Source organism: Oenanthe melanoleuca, chromosome 1 (assembly GCF_029582105.1).
Source record: "Oenanthe melanoleuca isolate GR-GAL-2019-014 chromosome 1, OMel1.0, whole genome shotgun sequence".
Lineage (NCBI taxonomy): Eukaryota > Metazoa > Chordata > Aves > Passeriformes > Muscicapidae > Oenanthe > Oenanthe melanoleuca.
Genome location: NC_079333.1, coordinates 31421253 through 31442830, shown reverse-complemented (window position 1 = coordinate 31442830; position 21578 = coordinate 31421253). Strand labels below are relative to the sequence as shown.

Sequence of the window (21578 nt, the reverse complement as noted above, 5' to 3'; positions counted from 1 at the left end):
TTATAGCACAAATGAAAATATTGGAATCCAAAGAGCTGGTTGTATTATTTTGTTTCTGTTGCTTGCTCAGCTTCAATAAAAATGCATAAAATCAGACTGACAGATTCACTCTGCAAAAGCAGTACACTTTTAAATTGTGCCTATATCCATTTTACAATTATTTCGTTTGAAAACTTGTTTTACATATGATGACTTTCATATCCACCCCTCTGAAGAACACCTGTGCTGCAGTGAAAACAAGGCAAAAAACCATTTTCTTTCTCAGAAACTAAATTGTTTTGCTTAACACTTTCGTTTTCAATTTTTACACTAAACACATATTTAGCTTTTTTCTCATGTTGCTGCCAAGGGTCTGCTCCCTGCACTGGTTAAAGGACTCCAGTTCCTTAAATCAGGACTCATCCCATCCCTGCTTTCTGAGCTCCTTGATCACCAGAGGTGATCAGGCAATCTCACTTGGAAATGCTTGTACTTCAGAACAGCTAGTCAGCTCCATGCTTCATAACTTCTGTTTATTGCCATTGCAAGGCAGCTGCATCTTTTAGACTCCTCATTGACTGGGTCAGAAAGATTCCAAGTTGTAAGGAAAATACATTCATTTAATGATTAATGAGGTAAAAAGGCTTCAACTAAATTACTAAGAAACATTACAGAGCAGACTAAAGTTGAAAACTGTATTAGAACTGATGTCTTGGGCCATTAAGTATATCTTTCTGTATTAAAAAACTCAGAAGTTATTAAACATGTTTGTGGAGGCAAGAAATTGGGCCATTAAAATTTTTCCTTTCCCACAAAATAAAAAAGTGGTTTCAAGGCTTAGAGAGTTTTTGATATGACATTTGGGCAGCTTAGAGCTCAAACAAAAGCAGGGTCTCACATATCACCTTAATACTTGGATGACTTAGAAGTGCAGGTTTTCCCTTTTGAACCTGAGAGCACTACTATGGGTAGGAGAGACTGACAGGCAAATGGATTTGCTGAACAAAATCTTTACTTCACCCTCCATTCTTCTTCATATAATAGCTCTGGTTGTTCCTCAACTGCTTCTTTTCATTCCCCTCTTCTAGTCCAAAATGCACTGGTTCTAGTTTGTGCAACAGAAAGTGTTTAAGAAACAAAATTAGTTTTTGCTCACATCTTTAGCTTTTCTTCTCTTTTACTGAGCAAGACTGGCTGTCCAGACCTATGTATCAAGACAACTGAAACTGCCCACTGAAATCATTGGGAGCAAGCTGAAGAATCAACTCAAGGTTCAGTTCTAATTTTAATATAAAAATGCATCATTGCTGGTGAAGCTAATAATTGCTTCCAAAAATTATGGAATGAATCCAAGATTTGTACATGCAAGAAACAGCAGCTTCTTGAAACTGAGACTCACTCTAATAATTGGAACAAGCAGTAAATCCCACTTTCATAACTGTCTCTAAAAGTTTAGAAGAGTCCTAATTACCTTATCTTTTCACTTTTCCATTATTTCTATCAGAGCAGGGAAAATGGCACTTGAGAACATAAGTTTCTGATCTTGTTCACACTAAAGTATTTTTGAAAGCAATAAAGAAATTTAAATAAAAATCTGTTCTACATGGCTGGAAATCCAGAAGGATGGAGCTCATAGAAGGCCACTGTAAAATGAGTGGTTTTGGCTCAGATGATTTATCAGGTGTTCATAGGTGAGGATTATTAGCAGAATCAGTTACAAATATTAACTTGTCATGAAATTTTAGTGGACTGACAAAGTCTGGTTCTACCATATTGGTGATTAATTAAAAAAAACCCATAAAATTACTTTTCTACTTTACACAGATCTCTAATATCTGCACAGATGCTTACACTGGTTCTTTGGATGCATAGATGGATTAAAACCCAAATGTATTGTTGATATTTTCATGTGGGAAGCTGAAAATCTTAAGATAATCAGCTCTATATGTGCTGAGACACTGAAAAGTGGCACAATCCAACAAGCCCAGTTTCCAGTCATGTCCAGAACTTCATCACAGGTTAGCCTGATATATTGTGAAAGTTAGAACTCTGGAAATGATTTCAAGAGTTGAAAACTGTGTTTGTTTACATAAGGAAGGCAAAACCTCAAAAGAAATGTTACAATCTGATAAAATTTAGACATATTATTGTGATATTTTATTTTGTACTAGAATGTGAAGTTTTAAAGAATGTGAGAATGTATCTATTTGTTCCCATTAAGGAACGTGTACTAGGCTCTCATATTTACAGTCAGAATACTTCTGGTGTGAAACATCAAATGGAAATTGAGGTTTCTTTAATCATTAAAATCAATTTTCTTAAAAAACACCTACTGTTGTACTTCTCAAGGAAGGCTCCATGCAATCAATAGAGAGAGCCCTTCTAATGGAAGTGGCCTTTGCAGCATGCTTGGTTAAGAGTTTTTTCTTTGTATGAGGATCATCATAATCATCATCTATGGCATTTGTACATTTGTCAAGGTCAATAAAAGAAACCAATCTATTTTAATTTATTTTCAGTCAATTTCACTGCATGTATCTCAGTGTTAACAGGTTCTAAAAGTAAATGTATTCAATTATAATATTTCACTGGTTGTATAAAAAAGGACAATGTTGTTTTGAAAGTGTGTTTATGGGTACTATATTGACTTTTCTATCTATCAATCAGAGACACTGGGATCGACTGCAGACCAAATTTCTCTGCTCCAACTGACAGCAGGATGTAATTCATGTCAAGAAATATCTGTATTATCTGCATATACTGTAGGGTAGCTTCCAGAAATTAATTCCATCTGCCTGTTCTCTGTACATTAGCGAAGAACTGATGTAAATATTTAATGCTTCTAAGAATGCAGTGTAATATTCAAGAACTTGACTATGTCCAGTCACATTAATTGACTCAAGTCCCACATGTCCAAGGCTGACTGTGTGTTCATAGAAGAGAAAAAGGCACTGAGATGTTGTGTTCCTGCAAATGGGTTAGCCTGGCTTCATGCACTGAACAAGATTAATTGCAGACCTCTGAACCTGATATGTTTTCTTAATATCCAACATGGCTCTTGCTTTCCTCATTCAGGCTGAAATATGTGGTTTGCTCCTGCATAATTCAACACCAGTCTTCTCTGTGTGTGGCACTGTTTTTAGTCATTGTAAGCGCCTGCAAATTATTTAAGTCAGTGATATGATGCACAGCAGTTTGCTTAGAGTTATTTTAATGATTATGGAAAGAAGGAAAATAAGCTTTTCCCCAAACTGTCAGAACACTGCAGAAGAGACAGCAGTCATAATTTCTAGAATAATGCAAAACAATTTTTCAAGAGTTTTTTTTTTTTTTTTTTCTTTTTAATACATGTAGATTCCACTCTCTCATGTGGCCCAAGTTCACTTTATATCTGCTAATTGAAATGTTCCAATATTTCTTCTGGAAGCTGATACTTTATATTTTTAATTTATTCTTTTCAGATAGTATGCTGGCTATGTTAGTTGACAGAAAGTTGCCTATTATATGATATATTAAAACACACTGCAAAACTAATTCTCCTTGGTTGGGACTATTCCAGTACCCTACAATGGTAAAAGAGCATGGAAGAAAAAACCTCAAACTTTACTTACTTGAAATATATCCAATTTTATTAGCCCATAAAATAAGAAATACAAGTGTTCATGAAGACATAAGGCCTAAGTTTTTCCTCTCTAACTGAAGGTCTATATTGAAAGTACTGAAGACATACTGGGGCAGAGTATCCATAGGATCTCTATATAGTAAAACCGAGAGGCAGGTGGGGATAAGAAGCCAGCAAGCCGACCAAGGACATGAAGCACATGGTGGAAATGTGGGGAAAATAAATCTAATTTTGTAAAAGAGGTCTAATATGGGAAATTTTGATTGAACTTGTGTGAACTTGTAGTGTTTCATCAGTCCAAACACAGTGATGATTCAGTTTATAAAGCTTAAAACTATTCTGCTCCTTGGTCTCTAATATTCTGATAAGTGCTTTAGTATCTGATCTCATTTTTCTCTTAATCCTGTGACACCTTCAAATTAGTCAGATAGTGTGCATGCTGTGATGAAATAGTGTGTGCAACATAAATGAATAATTCATGAAAACTGTGCAGTGGTGTGCTGAAAAAGAAACTGGGTTGGAAAGAATTTCAAGGTGGCACCTGCTCTGAAATTGGACTTGATGATCTCCAGAGGTCCCCCTCAACTTAAAGTGTTCTGTAACTACAGTTCTGGGTTTGCAGAATTATTCCAAGAACATTAAAGACTCCTAGGTAGACAATGATATGTTGAAAGTAGTGGAAATTTGATCATGTCAATGACCATTTATCAAAATATCGAGATATCCCTATCCCCATGACTGTTCTAAAAAGTCCAAAAAGAAATGCTTTGCTTATATTTGTCATGAATGCAAAGTCCTTAGCAAATCTTAATTGCAATGATTTGAAGTTTAATTAGAATGCTTAGTGGCTTGGTGTCAGTAGATTCATATTTAATGTTGGTTGTAATTTCTGACAACTTTCCTCTTTAAGAAAATCTAAAATAAAGTCCTCTGATGAAATGTGTCAATTCTCCTGGGAGGATTCTTTAGTCCAGAAATGAATTTGCACATACATTTGTAACAAACAGACAAATAAACTGCTGAATTTCAGCCCAGAATAATCAGCTTACTGTTGGAAAACTTCACATGTCCATGACCAATGTTGAAGCCTCAGATGTGAATCAAAGAGGGAACATGAGTGCCTTATATCAGTTTAACCATTGCAGAGCTCTACTTATTTCTGTTTTTTCTTTCAAGGGTCACCCTATTTTCTTTTAAAGTAATAAAATCGGATTTTTAGAGTTTTTTTTTTAATCCAGTTGCCTCCTATCTAAGGTTGGGTATATCCTGATATAAGAGTGAGAAATCATCTTCATAATTTACAGTGCAGGAGAAGAAATTTGATTTATGTGAAAATGACAGTAAGAATACAGAATATTACACCTCAAAATTATGACATGGCATGTACAAATATATTTTAGATAATTAAGGATATTATAATGTGTTAATTGGGTTATTCATCTTCCTTTACATCCTGTAGGCAAAAATAAAAATGGTAATTTAATGTCAAGGTTAAAAGTTGATATTAGTATTTTACCCATATTAAAATGTAAGTTTTCTCTCCACTTATTATTTTTGAAGATGCAACATACCAAAGCAATACATGCCTTGTAGACATCTGTGTAGAAATGGCAGATGAACACAATATCCTAGATTCCAGTTTGGGTTATTTTATGCTGTTGTTGTCTGAACATGATAGATTCCTTTTTCATATGATTTATAACTTGTCATTACAGGACACTGTAGTTCTCCAGACAACATTAATCTATCGATGATTCCGAAGTGAAGACGTGATTGATGCAGTACCAGAAACTGGGGACATAGGTAAGCTCTTCTTTTCTTTTCAAACCTTTCTTGCTGAAATGCACTGCTATGCCTAGACTGGGATCACAAAACTATTCTAACTTCTGAGGCACAGAATTGAGACTTTTTTTTTTCAGATAAACTTATTTTTTTACTTTTTTTAACTTTTAAAAAACACTTTTAATTAAGCAGAAATGTCTGGTTTTATAAGTTTTACCTAACCATTTTTAGCAATTTTTGGGTTGTTATCTCTAATCTACCTTGGGTTAATTTCTCTTTTATATTTCTTACTGAAATGGATAGCAAGATATCTCCTTTCACTTCTCTCAAGGATTTTATATGGAATAGATTCTGGTGTTGCACAGAACTTTTGGAAAGGTACCAATGAAGTGATTGTCTTCTCTTGTTCTAAAATCAGCAGTAGGAATGACACTTAGGGATTTAATGACATGGCTTAGGCTCTACTTTTAAATTCTTGAGTATTATGTTTCTACCTCTCAAATGCTGTTCGGTCAATAATTAACTTTTACACTATTTCTCTAGGAAAATACTCTTTATATCCTCCACAGTCAGAAAAGTGCTTCTTAACTGATTTCTGCAGAGAGCAGAAGAAAAAGACTAAATGTAAATCCAAAGAGATGCATTTAATCTACAATTGTCACGCTCTGATCTAGTTTTGCATTTCAAGACTCTTCAGGGATACTGTATGAAAAGTTAAAAGGAACACTTCATGTGATTTGACTGAACTGAGATTTTAACTTATTCCACAATGTAATGGACAAAAAAAAATTTACCTGTTCAAAATATGACCTAATTCACTGACAGAATTGCTACACATCTCTAAACTCTATAGGTGGCATCATCTTAAAATTATGAACATAGCACTGAAAGACAAAATTGGGAACAAGACAGGTTTATTGGCATGTAAAGCTGCTATCAGAAGGGCTACAGAGTGACAAAAAGCTGAAATCAACCTTATTTAAGATAACAGTCTAAGCCAAGGTAAGATGTGTGAATGCATACTGTTCTCATTCTCCTGTCCATTGCCTTGTTGGAATCCTAGTTACTCATAGTATCACACAGCTGCAGCTCTGTTGTTACTGCATCTTGCCAAATAGTTTATCCATAACAAACTTTTTCCAATGCCTTCAGTCTCTGTCTGTCAGAAATATTGTCTGACAAAGTGTGTTTTTGTGTGTATTGGTGGGCTTGCCTTGGCTGGACACCAGGTGCTCACCAAAGCCATTCTATCACTCTAGATCCTCAGATTAATTTATTTCCAATCAAATCAGAGTAAGATAATGGCCAGTGTCTGTCTCCTCTCTGCCAGCTGGCATTGGCTCTGTCTGATAACATCCCTGGTAACTCCTGGTGCAAAAACCCTATTGTGTAACCCTAGTACAGAATATCAATAACTCTTTAAGGACTGCCTTCACAGTTATTGCAATTGTATATTTATTGACTTCTGAATTCAGAATAACCTCTTTCAGTGATATTCCCCAAACATAATAAGGTCATATTCCCATAGATCCTGGTCAAGTTAATGGATGGAGGGAACTCCTATATGGAATGGGGCATGTTTCAGACCAGGAGCCTAATTTTGAACTTTGGCCTTTGGAGATGTTGATCTTTCTTTACAGACTACAATTAAATTCAATTTAAGCCTCACAGAGCTAAAGTAAACCATATGACCATATTCTCCTCTCATGCCTTTTTTTCTTGGTGTTTTATCTTTATGCTAATTTCCACACAAACAAATATCAGACACAGAGTATTTGATTTGTAACGATGAGTTTGGCATTGCAAATGGTGACTGTAGAACTGTGGCAAAATCTAGACATTTATAACTGCAATTTCAGACCTGACATACCAGCACTTTTAGGAAGGAGGCTGTTGTACATGAAATGCATTCCAACATAATACAAAGTGCTAAAGTCTTATCCTATATATTTCTCCTACCAAATGAAGCGTTGCCATTAGTAGATCTTGAGGGATCAAGGACCTGTAGCCTCCAGAAGAATTTGTAGTAGATATTTTGTTATCTTTGCCCTTCTTTGGCTGAAGAGTTTGTGCTCTGGAAAACCTATCAGAAGTCACTGACATCTCACAAAACATGCAGTATAATGTGATTTCTCAAAAGGATGACACTAGTAGCTGAAACTGAGTATTTGAGCCTTGGATATGTAGCTGAGATTTTGGGTTTTGTGGATGATATTTTTTCCTCATTCTTTTAAACATAACTTTTTTGCTTACTCTTCATAGCTCAGGTTAAGTGTTCTGTGTTCATTCTCAACTCTTTCTCTGCTGTGCAAAGTGAAGTTCTTGGCAGCCCCATCTGCCCATGAGAAGAACATCAACAATATAGTGGGTTGGAGATGCAGCATTCCAGTGTTTTCCAGTATGACTAGTTTGGGGATGAGGACACATTCAGTTTCCAGTTAGCTTTCTTTAAGATTTTTGCTAATTTTCTCTTTTAGTCAGAGCAAAGAATTTGGAATTCACCTTGATTCTTTTTTTCTGAAAAGGTAAAAGTATGCTGAAATGGAAAAGTACAACTATCTAGACTAATATGATAAACATGATGCAGAGAAATCTAACCAGTTTTGCAAGTTTATATTTAAATTATTATTTTTGACCATTCTTATAAAAGTATCACAATGATTTTTAATATTTTGAATCAAACAAATATTGGCACCAGTATTTTAATAACTTTCAGACCATTATCTCAGGTTCATTAATATACATGTTTTGGTATCCCCTTGTGTGCTGAAAGCTTTTTTTAATTGGCTCAAATATTTTGCGTATTTTATCAGTTAATTAAGGTTGGCTCTTATTCATAAATTACATAGGTTGATCTATTTGGTGGAAAAATTCAGCACATGTAAATCATATAATCTGTGAGTGGATTTGGTTGGAAGCTACCCATGGATGCTATTTGATCTTCACCACTCCAAACGAGGTCAATATTAAATTACAAATGTCTTCAAAAGGAAGGAAGAAACAAATTGTTACCTAATTTTTTTCCTTGTTTTCTCTTGGTTGGTTGTTGGGGGGTTTTCTTAAATAAATATTAAAATGTGGTCTGTATTTTGCAGATTTTTTTTCCTGAAAGACATAATTTAAATTCAGCAGAATTACTTTAAAATGTAAAATCAATTGTGTTCTAGGCTGCACTTAGTTCTGAAATTAGAATTTAGAAATTCAAATCTTTTTTCTATATATTTAGAAAATCTCTCTCTTGAATTTTTATATGCAAAAGAAAAAACATCCTAAAAATTAAGCATGAGTGAGTCATTTGACTCCACTGCAACTTGAATATGAAAAATGGGCAACAGGATAAGTACCTAAAATGAACTTGAAAAATTAACAAGTAAAATGTGCAAAGGAACTGTTTATTTTTTCAAATTAGTTCATGTCTCTGCTAAAGACATGGAAAGCAGAAATATATTCATTTCTTTAGTGCAAATAACTGGACATTTTGGCACCCAGAGAAGCCAGTCATTCCTAATGAAGCTATTGATCAGTACTTCTTCAGCATTTAGTACTTCAAAACTTTTATCTGCAGTCAAGGAACATATTTCTAACTAGAAAATTTAATGAAGAAGAAATTCTTTCTCCAATGTAATCTAAGACAGTACTGTGAAATTTGCCTTGAGAAAACATAAAAAATTACTCAAGCTGTGTTTGAATTTATGAATTAAAATATTTCAGAAAAGGCACTTTTATCACACCACATGTCCATTTAAACAGCACATGATGAACAAACCCCAGCACTCCTCTTTATCTTCCCATTTGACAGTATAGTAATAATTCTCTGTCTTGGCATCATGTTGTACTAATATGGAGAGAACTTTTGGGTAATTACAGATGTGCCATCCTTCCATGCTCCTTGTCTTTGAGCAGCAATGTGCTCATGGTTGTGCCTGCACTCCCATCTACTGGCAAAATTAATTGTCACTGTGATCATGGTACACAAATCTGGAAATGAAGATGAATCCTGAAAGAGTAATGCAAGAGAAATTAAAATTTCTCTCATTAAAAACTTTACTAGTTACTATTTCTGTGTAGATAATTTGTGTTCTCATAGTGAGTGGTATCTTAAGAGGTGTTTTGGTGCTTTCCAGGGTTGTGACCAACAGATTTTTCTTGGAAGTAGGACCTATGCTGGAAGTAATATCCCAAGTAATGTGAATTCTCAGAAGATCACTATTGATAATTTTTTGCTTTTAATCATTGGCATTGAACTTGTCAATTTATTCCTTAGGACTATAGTCATCCCTTAAGCAACACTGACAAAAAAAAAAAAAGAAAAAAAAAAAAAAAAAAAAAAAAAAAAAAAAAAAAAAAAGGAGGTGCAAATGCAATCAGAAAACTTGGATTTAAGACTAAAAATATATTGTGGTTTTTTGTTGTAAAATAAAAAGAAGGGTTTAGCTGTACTAATAATTAAATTCCCATTACAAAATGCAATGTCTGACTTCCAACTAGTTTCTTACATCTAGGATGGGAAAGGTTTTATTAGTTGTAAATTAAGGAAAACAAATCAGTGTTATTTGTGCATTATATGCTGATGAGGTCAAACTCTTTTAAAGCCAATTAAACATGTTAAAACAAAATGCTTTGTCAAATTAAAGATTAATCTATTAAGAAAGAAATAGGCAAATTTAGCTCAGTTCCTGGTTAGACTTCTGGGTTTATCCTAACATATTCTTACTGTTAAATTTGTTTGTAATTATCAAATATCATCTGTAACAATCAAAGTTGTAACACAGGCATCTTCAAACTAAAGACACAGGTTTCTCTGTTATCACCACTACAGATTAACAAAACAATAGTAAATAAGATGCCTTGCAGTCAGAACATCCAGATTATCCAGAAGGGCAAGCAGCCCTGGTATTAAGAGATGTTCCCTCGGGAAAAGAGTCTTTGATTCGGTGATTATGTTCAGTATAGCAAGACTGAATTACTTTAATCACTAAATAAATCACCAGAGTTAGAGCTATAATGAAAATTCAGGGTTGAAAATAAGGAGCTGGAATAGTACAGACAGAAGCTAGGTGAAGTCAAAGCAAAAGGGAACAATATTAGAGGTGTGTTTGAAAAGGACTGGCTGCCCTGGCAAAGACTTACAATCACAATTTGGGATTTGGGGATGTGCTTCTTTTCTAGACAGAGATTCTAGCAGTTTCACCACAGTATGTTTGACACTTCTAAGACAAGAGATGAAGCCAAAAGCTTTAAATCAGATGAGAATTGCTAGAGAAATCCATGCTCTTATACACAATATCTGTGACGTTCAATTTCCTGGAGTTTAATTGTTTAAATAATCTCTGTGTTGGTTTTATACACTCCTGCATACTCTCTCATGTGACCATCAGATTTTATACAACAATTTATAAATTAATATTAAAATGAACAAAAGGCTAATAAGTAAAAAAACTTTTTTAAAAAATTGGCATTTATTTAAATGACAATGGTGTTAATTGGGAGGTCTGGAATTAATCCAGTGCTGAAGAGTGGCAACATTACATTACTTTTTTCCCCCTTATTTTTTGTCTTTTGAGATTTGACAGTAAGTAATAGTGACTCATATATCAGGAAGACTTCTGCTCTTTTCAAGTAGGTAAAAAAAAGAATAAGGAAACTACTTTGTGAATAAAATTAATGCAAATAAAATTAATGTGAATATTGATGAAGCAAGCTGGGTGAATGCAAACATATGTAACTAACTTATAATTGCACTTGAGCACTCTACCCTTTGACTCTGTCATTTTACAAAAATTCTCATACAAAGTTACTGCACTGTGACTTAGTGATGAGGATGTCCCAAAGGGAGAAAAATGTCAGGCACTAGATAAACTGTAATATTTTATACACCTTCACTACCTTGATGCAAGTCAGAAACAATATTGGCATCATTTTGATGCCATTGCTATTTTTTATGCTCTATTATTTCCCTCTTACATTGTCACCACTCAGTTTATGTTTCTTGAATTAGTCGAATACAAGGATACAGCTACTGAAGAAAAGCTGAAAGTGCATTTTTTTCCCATCAGATATAATCTCCTCTGCTTCTACAGGGAAAAATACAAAGCTGTTACACTGGAGATTTTTGTTTGTTTTATTTCTGTTTCTTAGGGTTTGTTTTTGGTTTTACTCTGTGGGTTTTTCCATGTCTCAGTTAAAGTTGTGGCCACGTTGTTTCTTTAATCTTTTCTTCCTCCATGGAAATTAATTGCATGGGTTTTTTTCAGTTAATAAGGAGTGTATTTGTTTTATGTCAAGAGAGATATGTTGCAGTGCAGAGCAGTACTAACATGTGCATTGCCATAATTTCTTATATTTTTCTTTGCATTCTTAAGTCTAAGATGTTACAGAGGGAATCTGATGCTCATCATCTTCATTCTTAAAAGTCCAGAGAGATATGGAGGGAGCAATAGGGGGATCAAGTAAAATGTAGAAGTGGATTCACATTTGCCTTCTACCTCACAGAGTTTACATGGGGCCAGGGAAATAATATGGAAGAAATCTGTTGATACTCTATAATGATTCTGGAGACAAATCTCCAAGGACACAGATTTCCAGTGCAGAACGTCTGAATTCTAGGTGCTGAGCAATTAGGGAGGATGAAGGACACTGTGGAGGCACCATGTCACAGTGGGAAATGGACACAATTTCTGCTAACAGATGTGTCCAAGCCAGGCTGGATGGGGCCATGAGAAACCTGGTCTGGTGTCCCTGCCCATGGCAGACAGGTTAGAAATAGATGATCTTTAATGTCCCTTCCAAACCAAAGCATTCTAGGTTTCTATGATTCTGTGGTTTTACTGGATGGAAGAACTATATTACTTCTCTTTGCTCTGGCAATTCAGGAAAATCTGTTTTGTTCCTTAGGTGATACAGGGCCAAAGTGCAGGGACGTATTTTGAAATCTCTTACTGTGGAAACCATATTTTTTTTTTTTCCATCAGATCAATATTTCTTGTATTCAGCCACTAGGACACAAGGAAATCTAAGAAGAGACAAAAAAAAGCCCTCTTCTTGTTTCTTCTAAGCATTGTTTATCTTCCTTTTCAATACACAACATTCATATTATACTGTTTAAATTGCCAGCTCACCTCAGAGGAGGGAGATTCTTTTAGGCAGCACTGTTCTGAGCTTGGAGTTTCTCTCCAAATGCCTTGGAAGGTAATGAGGTGAAATGGTGACCATGCTGTGATCCTGGGTACAGTGAAAGCCATTATTACAGTGCTGCAGTGGAGGAGCAAACACACATGCTCATCTTTAAATCTTTAAACTGGTGACAGGCTAAATTCAGTGCTGAATGGTCAAAGCATCACAGTATTCATGCCAGAAAAAGAGATGAGCCTGACCTTTGCAGAGGATCTTACATTTTGTAAGATGATCAGGAAAACACGAACATCTGTGCTGGGTGAAAAACCACCATTATTGCAATCTGTGCTGGTAGATTACTTGTACTTAGAATAACTAATAGCAGGATGCTGAGTGACTACATGTCACAGCCTTGGTGAGGTGTGTCTGGTTTATGTTCTTGTTTTTATTGCTTTACTCAAAATATAGCAGGCAAAATAATTGAATTTGTGTAATATCACTGAGTCACAAACACTTCTTTAGCTGTTCATTTACTTCACTTTTTAAACACAGTCATTTGAAACAGAATGAAAAGATTTTAGGAAGAAGTGCATCTATCTCGTTTTGTTTTGCACACTCAAGTTATTTCATGCTGGATCAAATTATCCAACCCATCCTCCCCCATGTCTTTACAACAGAGGATGCAGAGCTGAGATGAACTTGTAAAATAATAATATAGTTCATGTTCATGTGTGGGTTGATAAAAATAAATACTTTTTCATCTTGGATGATTTTGTGCTGAAAAATGTCAGATCTAATATGATATTCTGATCTATGTACTCTCACATAAACTTGAGGTTATTCCAGAGAAGCCATTAAGCTTGACTTAGAGTCCTCTGAGATCATGATTTGGCTCATCTTCAAGCATTGGGTTTTTGCCTGCTCCAAAACTCATATGAATGTCATTGACTTACACAAGATATCTTGAAATTTATCCTTTAACATAAAATAGAACCTCACAGATATCTTCAGTGGAATATTGGCATGAGAAATCAAGCTCTTAATCAGTTGCTTATGGCCTCCATATCAAAAGAAGCTTACTGGCAGAAAAATGAGTGGAAGAGCTGCCAAAACTCTTAATGTGAACTGACTATCCTGTTTTATACAGTTAAATTCCATACTTGCTGTGCTTTGCCCATATAAATTCTTCTCCTCCAGTTTTTTTTACAGCACTTAGTTAGAATCATGGAAAGTTAATTTATGTGTATATGGGAGGCTGAGTAATGTCAACCACAAAAGTGGCTTTAGCAAACTTGTGGATACATCTCAAATACTCTATTCAAAGCCAGGTGAGCTGGGTAATGTGCAGGCATACAACAGCCCTGGCTGGACTGGGTTGCATCTCAGACATTGAACCTATATTTTCAGGCACACTTACATGTGCATGCATGATTGCCCTCCCTGGGCTTGGATTTTAATATTTAAATCTGGCAACCACGCTGAGCAGCTTCATTTATTGATTGTCCCACTTGTTTCCATCTGGAATGGACCCAGCAGGGTAAACTAGATGAAAAAAGCTTTCTCTAATAGAAAGCTAAAAAAAAAAAAAATATTGATAATGTTCCATCAAGAAAAGTCTGCATTCAAAATCTATTTTCACTTTTGGTTTTTTATGTAAATCAAATATTTTATTTGCTTTGATCTTGTCTCTCTCTTTTTTATTTTTTTTTTTCCTAATTGTCATAGGAATAATTACACTGAAAAGAAAGAGAAATCTTGCATTGTTTCTAGCATGTTAATTATTTTTCTCAAAAAGAACAGGAAAGTTACCATGAAAAAAAAAATTGGCAGCATTGCTTTTCTGTGGAAAATGTTTTTCCACAGGAATAATATGGAATTTAAATTGAACATTTCTGAATTATTAATAGAAAAACTTATCATTACTTTCAATTTCAAAAGAGATTAATTTTTTTTTTGTCTTCACTTCTCTTGGTTTTGTGCTTTCCTTTTTTCTTTCTCTTGCTCTTCCTCTCTCCCTCTCCTTGGTTATTGGATGTCCAGGCATAAGGAAAAAAACATCCCACCAACAAGCTAGCAAAACCACAAAGCATCAAAAGATTTTGTAAAGGAATATCAAGACATTTAAACATGGAAAAGAAATTGCAAGTAACTCAATTTTTTCTGGTGTCATTTCATCCAGCATGCAGGAAAAGCAGAATTTTATGTTTGTTGTAGATTCTGACTGTTTCTTTCCTATTTGGCCCACAGGCCAAATTTATTATTTAGACCTTGGGTTTGATGATGCCCAGCTTAAATGAAATGAAATTCTACTTAAAAATAGAATTACTACAAAACTTTAAATGGTAAATATAAAAAATATAATAATTTCTTCAATATTACACAGTGTGCTAGTGTGTTATTAATATATTTTTAGTATTATTGTTGTTAATCTTTGGTTATGCAACGCTTTTGGGGCAACAGTATGACCCCAATTGAACAATCTGATTTCTTTTCTTTTTCCTTGGACTCTTCTTTCTGTGTTCAACTGTCTATTTGTCTACTGGTTTTAGCTCCAAATAAGCATTGAAATCTTTAATTTATTTAGCACTATATTTATAATTTTTCCTAGCAGTTCAAGTGAAGAAGACAGGTGGCAGTTTCTTCAGAATTTACATTTGTTTTTCTGCCATTCCTGTTGCTCTTTAAAAACAGATTTGCAGGTAATCCATAATGGAGTCAGTTATTTGCAATTTAGGAAGAGAATAGAAGAAAAATAGCTCTACATAAACCTTGAAAGTAAATAGCAATATACTGGCTCTTGGAGTATGCCCACCTCCACTGCCATGAATGCTGTGAAATCTTCATTGCATCAAAGTTTTAGACAGAATTATTACTAAAACTATGCAATAGTCTATATAGGAAAACATGAAGGATAATTAATGTTTTCTGTTTTCTTGATGAGAATAAATTTAGTATTTCAGCACTGAACTCTGCCTGAAATAGGTAGATGGGATTTTTTTGCTAATAGAAATTTATATCATTGTTATTATTTTTGACAATATACTATCATCCAACCTACTCACAATAATGTGAGCAGAAATTATGAAGATGAAGTTTATTTCGTGCCATTCAGGAATGCAGATCAGCTCTGGAATGGACTCTTTAAATGTTTATAGATCAGCTGAAAGCTATTAAAGGAATTGCCAGATAAATCTTTTAAAAGTCTGTTTTCATTTATTTACAATATGAAAAAACTTTAATTGGTGGGACAATTTTTCTCTTTTGGGGAAAAAAAATAATTGAAGAAGAATGAATACTCTAACTGACATTTTCAATCCAAATGGTTCAGCAGCTTCCCAGAAAAGGGTTTCTACTCCCTCTGACATTAGATGAAAGTCTCCTACTTTCGTAAATGACAGTGACCTTACCCTAGGAAATAAAGGCAACATTTGAAACCCAGACTGACCATTGCTAAATGTACATCTGCTGAAAATTAATGAAACAAGAAATCTCTGAAAAAACTTACATTAGTTGTATTAGGCAGAGGCTTAGTTTCAGACAAACTCTGTAGATGGGATATAACCTTTTAAAAGCCCTTCTGTATCTCATCAATCAGTTTATTTCCATATTCCATTTCCATTACAATATATCTGGGCTAGACATAAGCCATGGGATGGAGGCAAGGGACAATATTCCCAGTGTCAAACATGTCTAGATTTCACTTGGAGAGGAAGTTCAGAGTTACTGCCCCCACTCACATTTTCAAAATATAAATCTTGGATGTCTGATTGTGAAGATTTTGGAACAGATACTGTGTTTAGAAAACACAGGATGAAATCTTATAAAAGCATTTTGATAGCAGAGTTTGTTTCCCCATCCTCCTGTTTTGGAGCTAGACTGCATAACTTTTTCTCATTAACATTTTTATTTGTTTGTTTTTTTATTAAAGCTAACTTTCTAAAAAGAAACGGATCACATCGTATTTCAAAGCCTTTGCTGTGACATTAAACCTTTGAACTACTGTTAAGGAAATTATTTCCCTAAGGCTAAATATCTGAAAGGTTATTAAAAATTTAATTTCACAAATGGTACCTAGGCTAAAAAATAATAATATCTAAACACTACTTAAAACCTTGATTGACTAATCTCATAAATCCCATTGCTTCTTACTTTTAAATAAAGCAAAAATTACTATTAAAAATACAGAAATTTAATTTTCATAACAGGATTTCAGAAGAAGCATGGAGATGCTAGGTCTTATATCTTTTATGTTGCACACGTATTGTATCTGTGACTGCTACATGGAGTCAGTTTTAAAATTCAGTCCTTTTAAAACAGTTCTAAAGAAAATGTATTTCACCTTTAGGGCATGAACCCACATAGGAGGCCATTAGAGGGAGTACCTGAATAATTCTGAAAAGGGGATATAGGTGTTTCATAAAATGACAGAATGGTTAGGAGTAGAAGGGACCTTAAAGATCCTCTAGTTCCAGCTACCCTGCCATGGGCAGGGGCACCTTCTAGTGGGTTATATGATCCCAGGATTAATTTGAAAAAGACATTCATGTTAGGAGTGTAATGTCCCTTGACTTTCCCCAGAGAAGGTAACTTTCCAGTCATTATCTGTGGATTTTTCCTGCTCTCTCTGACGTTAGAAAAAGTCTAAAAAAAGCTCCTGGATTCTAGACTGCCAACTTCTCCAATCAACGGAGTCCTTTCAGCATGAGTCACAAAGTTCTGTCCTCTAAACCCATACTGCCATGCTACCAGGGCTTTTCAATACTGCCCTTAATCATAAGCTGAAAGCCTTCTTTGTTTTCAGCAATTTACTTTTATGGATGCCACCTTTGGTTTATGGCATCAGGTTTAGTGTGGCTTTCAGGATTTTCCTTGTTCTTTTCTGTGGTTTATGGCATTATTCTCACTGCAGAGTCATCTGTAAAATAAAATAATTTGTAGAAGTTTGTAGATGAAATTATTATTTCTAATGTGATTTTGACATTTCAGAGATGAAACACCACAAGAATAAATTAATGAATAAGTTGATAGGAATAAAAATAATAAAGAATAAAGGTATTAGAACAACAAGGCCCACACAGAAAGCTTTATATACAACAGAAACAGAAACATTTAAAATTACAACACACATGCAGGTGCATTTCTACTCCACTGTTCTTACTTTTATTTTAAATCTAAATCCAAAATCCAACGATGACCTAAAAACCCCACTCATGTGTAATAATTTATTATATATTGTAATCTCTTATGTTATATATATTTCTCCAAAATTGGTGATTCTTCTCTCTTAAAATAATTTCTCTGTGACTGAGTGGAAATACCTATGGTTTGATGTATAGTGTGGCATTCTATGTATGTTTAATCATTTTGTCTGTCTGCAATGGGGTTTGCATAATAGTTTGTCCAGCAAATTATCAAGCTTCGTGAAGAGAGAGTAAATTATTACAGATTTATATTTCATATCTGCTGATTTATTTCCTTTTATACACAAATGTAAGGAAGGAAGATTTAAATAAAAATTATCATTGTTATAAACACCTTTTCCTTTATCCAGGATTTCATGGCTATTCTGACTATTGATAGAAAGGTAGGGGTAAGTTTTATCACTGTCCATGAAATAAATGTAGTGTGGTGTTGCTGTCTGCAGATTTTGAGTAATCTCAACAAAGGACTGAATTTTTAACATGATTGTTCAATTAATTTATTTTTCTGGAGTCATACATAGGGATTTTGTTTTGTTATTTCTTTGTGTCCTTACATGAATGGTAATTTTTTACCTGATCCACATGGACCATATATACTCCATAGGAAAACCTTAGAAGGATACTATATTTTTCATCTGTATAAATTTATATAACTTTTCTACTTCACAAAGATAAAGAGAGAGTTGTGCAATGTGTGTGACACATAAAAAATAAGTTATAACAACTTGATATATTACTTGAAAAAAAATCTTTCATTATCTTAAAGAATGGCAACTTGCCAGAACAGAAAGGCCAAAAATGAGACCAAGTGAGACTATTAACTGACATAATTTTACTTCTGTGGCTTTGCCAATTAGTTTCTTTTGAGACTAGAATGGGAGACAAACCCACAGATCTATCATTCATGAAACAAAAAATTCACACAAATAAACAGCACCTGGAGAAGATAGGATTGGTCCCTAATGTAATGATTCCTCGTGCAGTTTGAAATGCTGTAATTTCAAGCTTTAAATTACATTTATGAACTCTTTAATGATCAAAGCTGTGAAGATTCTACTTCATATTGCAAAACTATGCTTTGAAACTGCTAGAAACTCCTTTAAAACAGCTTCCAGTACAAAAAGTCAATGACATGACCTTGAAAAAAATGAGTAAGCAAAACTTTGATATCATCATCTTGATGCTTCAAATGATCATTAGCAACAGATTTGGAATACACCAAAATATTTTCTGGGATAGTCTCTCCATGCAGAAAAGTTGGAGAATAGACATCACAAATGCTAAAAGCTGTCGTATTTTTATGCTGCTGATATTTTCTTTCTGAAAGCTTGGTCCTGATATTTGTCTTCATCCTATTTTTTTTTTTTTACTGTTACAGAGGGCAATCTCTCTGAAGGAAAGAGCTGTGCTTCATTAAACACATTTGCAAGTATTTACAGTTCAGACTTACGCAGCTGGCCTAGGTGATTGAGCCTTCTCCATCTTCCATGGAAAAACTGAGATGAAGCAAATCTTGATGTCCCTGTTACTTTTGTTAAGTCTGAGAAGATGCAGGATTAGTAGTTCAGAGGTCGAGGTCTGCCCTAGTACAGGCAACTTTGTCAGAAAAACTTATGATTTTTTTCCTCCCCATCATTTTGAATTTGGGAGTGCTCAGGACATCAGTCAAACTATTCTTTTTTTATATGGACTAACAGACATCAAGAGGGGAAGAATTCTTACAAATATCTGAGTTGATTCATTCATTAATGGCCTAAATGTCCTATTTGAGCTCCTCTGAAATAAGCCTGTACTTTTATTTGAGGAAGATTGTATCTTCTTGAAAGACATAGCCATTGACATTATTGAACTTTCTATGAAATAAACTGAAAGAGAGTTGATTTGGTATCAGAAAGAAATTCTTTACAGTGAGGCTGGTGAGGCACTGGCACAGGCTGCCCAGAGAAGCTGTGGCAGCTCCATCCCTGGAAGTGCTCAAGGCCAGGCTGGATGCAGCTTTAAGAAACCTGGTCTAGTGGAAGGTGCCCCTCCCCCTGGAGGAGAGTTTGGAATTCCATTATCTGGGCGGTCTTTCCAACCCAAACCATTCTAGGGTTCTGTAAAAGAATAATCAGCTGTCAGAAACTCTTCATTGAGAAGTTTTTTAGCAGATGAAACAGTACTAGGTAAACAGAGTTTAACTATTAAATTCAGCTTTTAATTTCTCATTGTGTGTTCACCAGTCTGAAGGGCTGTGCGGGTTTTGGTTTGTGTTTTCCTTTTTTTTTTTTTTTTTTTTCGCAAACCTTTTTAAATATTTATCTCACTCATTTATATCACAAAATTTAGCAAATTAGACAAAGTCTACATTTTGTTCAAAGTCTACTGACTGTTGGCACTCCCTACATGTGAGGATGCTGAGATCTTGATTAGTTTGAGAATGTGACTAATATTAATTGCTCATAAAAAAATCAATTTTCCATATGCCTTACAAGTGCACTATATTGAAATAAGACCCACTTGCCATGCTTTAATTACTTTTTCAGCTACAAATTTTTTCAGCCATTATTTTCTCTTTTATTACACGCAATTTCTAAATTTAATGAATGACACAAAGCAGAGACCAACCTCTGAGATAACCTACTTAAAGTATTCTCAGTGCTTTATTGTTCCCTATTTTAACTGACATTCTGAAATCTAATAATTTGTTCCACTTAATTTATATTTTGCCATTTATGTTATTTTATTTTATATTAAGCTTTATTTGAATATTCTGTACGATTCTATGAAGCATTTTTGTTTTTGCTGTTGACATATCACATTATTTTATATGATTGTACATGAGACTGTATTGAAACTAAATGACCTAATTAATCCTTATTTATATTTTTCTTAGATACTGCCATGACAACAGTTAATTTCTGATTCTCTCAAATCTTTCAGTATTGTCACACCACCCATTAAAATTCAGCAGCACAGATTCAGAGATTTTTGTTTGTCAGAAAATTTATGATTGTTCAATGGAGGTGTTTGAATTGAGTAAATTGAAAACATTTAGTAGTTTGTCTTTAATATATATCCTGATTATTAATGGAGAACAAATATTTCTTTTTCAGTAAGAAATATATACCATGGTCCTTTCTGAAACTGCATTTAGAAATCCTGTTAGCAGGCATGTTCTTCTTTCCCTTAGATTTCTTTTTAGTTATTACTGACTCTTAAATGTGTGTGAAAATTTGAGCACTTGCTAGAGCAAGAATAACTTGGGATATGATTATTTTGCTCTATTTTACCTGTTTTAATTAATGTGGTACAGATTAAAATTTGGAAATTAGATTAGAATTTGATTTGGGGTTTACAGAACACAATGGAAACACTCTTCTTGGAATAGATGGACTTCAGAAAGAAAAAAAAAACATGTGGCAAAGAGGGGTTATGAGGTTTGTGGAATAATCTGCACCATTTTGAGGTGCAGCAGCAGGTGAAGAGATAGAAATAACAAGCAAGCAAGCAAGGCTGGTTACCCTGCAATCTCTGTGAATCAAGTCCAATCATGGGACATTCTAATACCCTGTGAAGTGGAAGCTGATGAGCAGGAAATTGCCTCCAATGCATTGTCTTCTGCTGAATACTCTGCCTTATTCTCTGCTTGGGCATCCAGGAGAGATAAAGGAGAAGAGATGGGTGACACCTAAACTTTATCTGTAGAAGAAAAATAGTTCCCCAACCTTCATTTCAAATCTGTAATTAGTGTTTTACATAGAATTGAAAATACTTCAGAGAAAACAGAAATTAATACAGAGAAAGATATTAACTGAAACACTACAATTCATATTCATTACTGAGATTTTTTTTTTTTTTAAAGTGGTAGTGCTAAGAGTTTTTTCTCCTGAAGCCTAAAC

The 21578-nt window shown here is 34.3% G+C and overlaps 1 protein-coding gene across 1 annotated transcript in view; it reads left to right on the top strand.

Annotated features, from left to right (window-relative positions):
- TENM4 (teneurin transmembrane protein 4) overlaps nucleotides 1-21578 on the top strand; it is a 1506484-nt gene that overhangs the window by 320629 nt on the left and 1164277 nt on the right. The window contains exon 3 of the mRNA XM_056495278.1: nucleotides 5317-5404. The gene's annotated coding sequence lies outside the window, so the exon portion shown is untranslated. The remainder of the gene's footprint in view (nucleotides 1-5316; nucleotides 5405-21578) is intronic.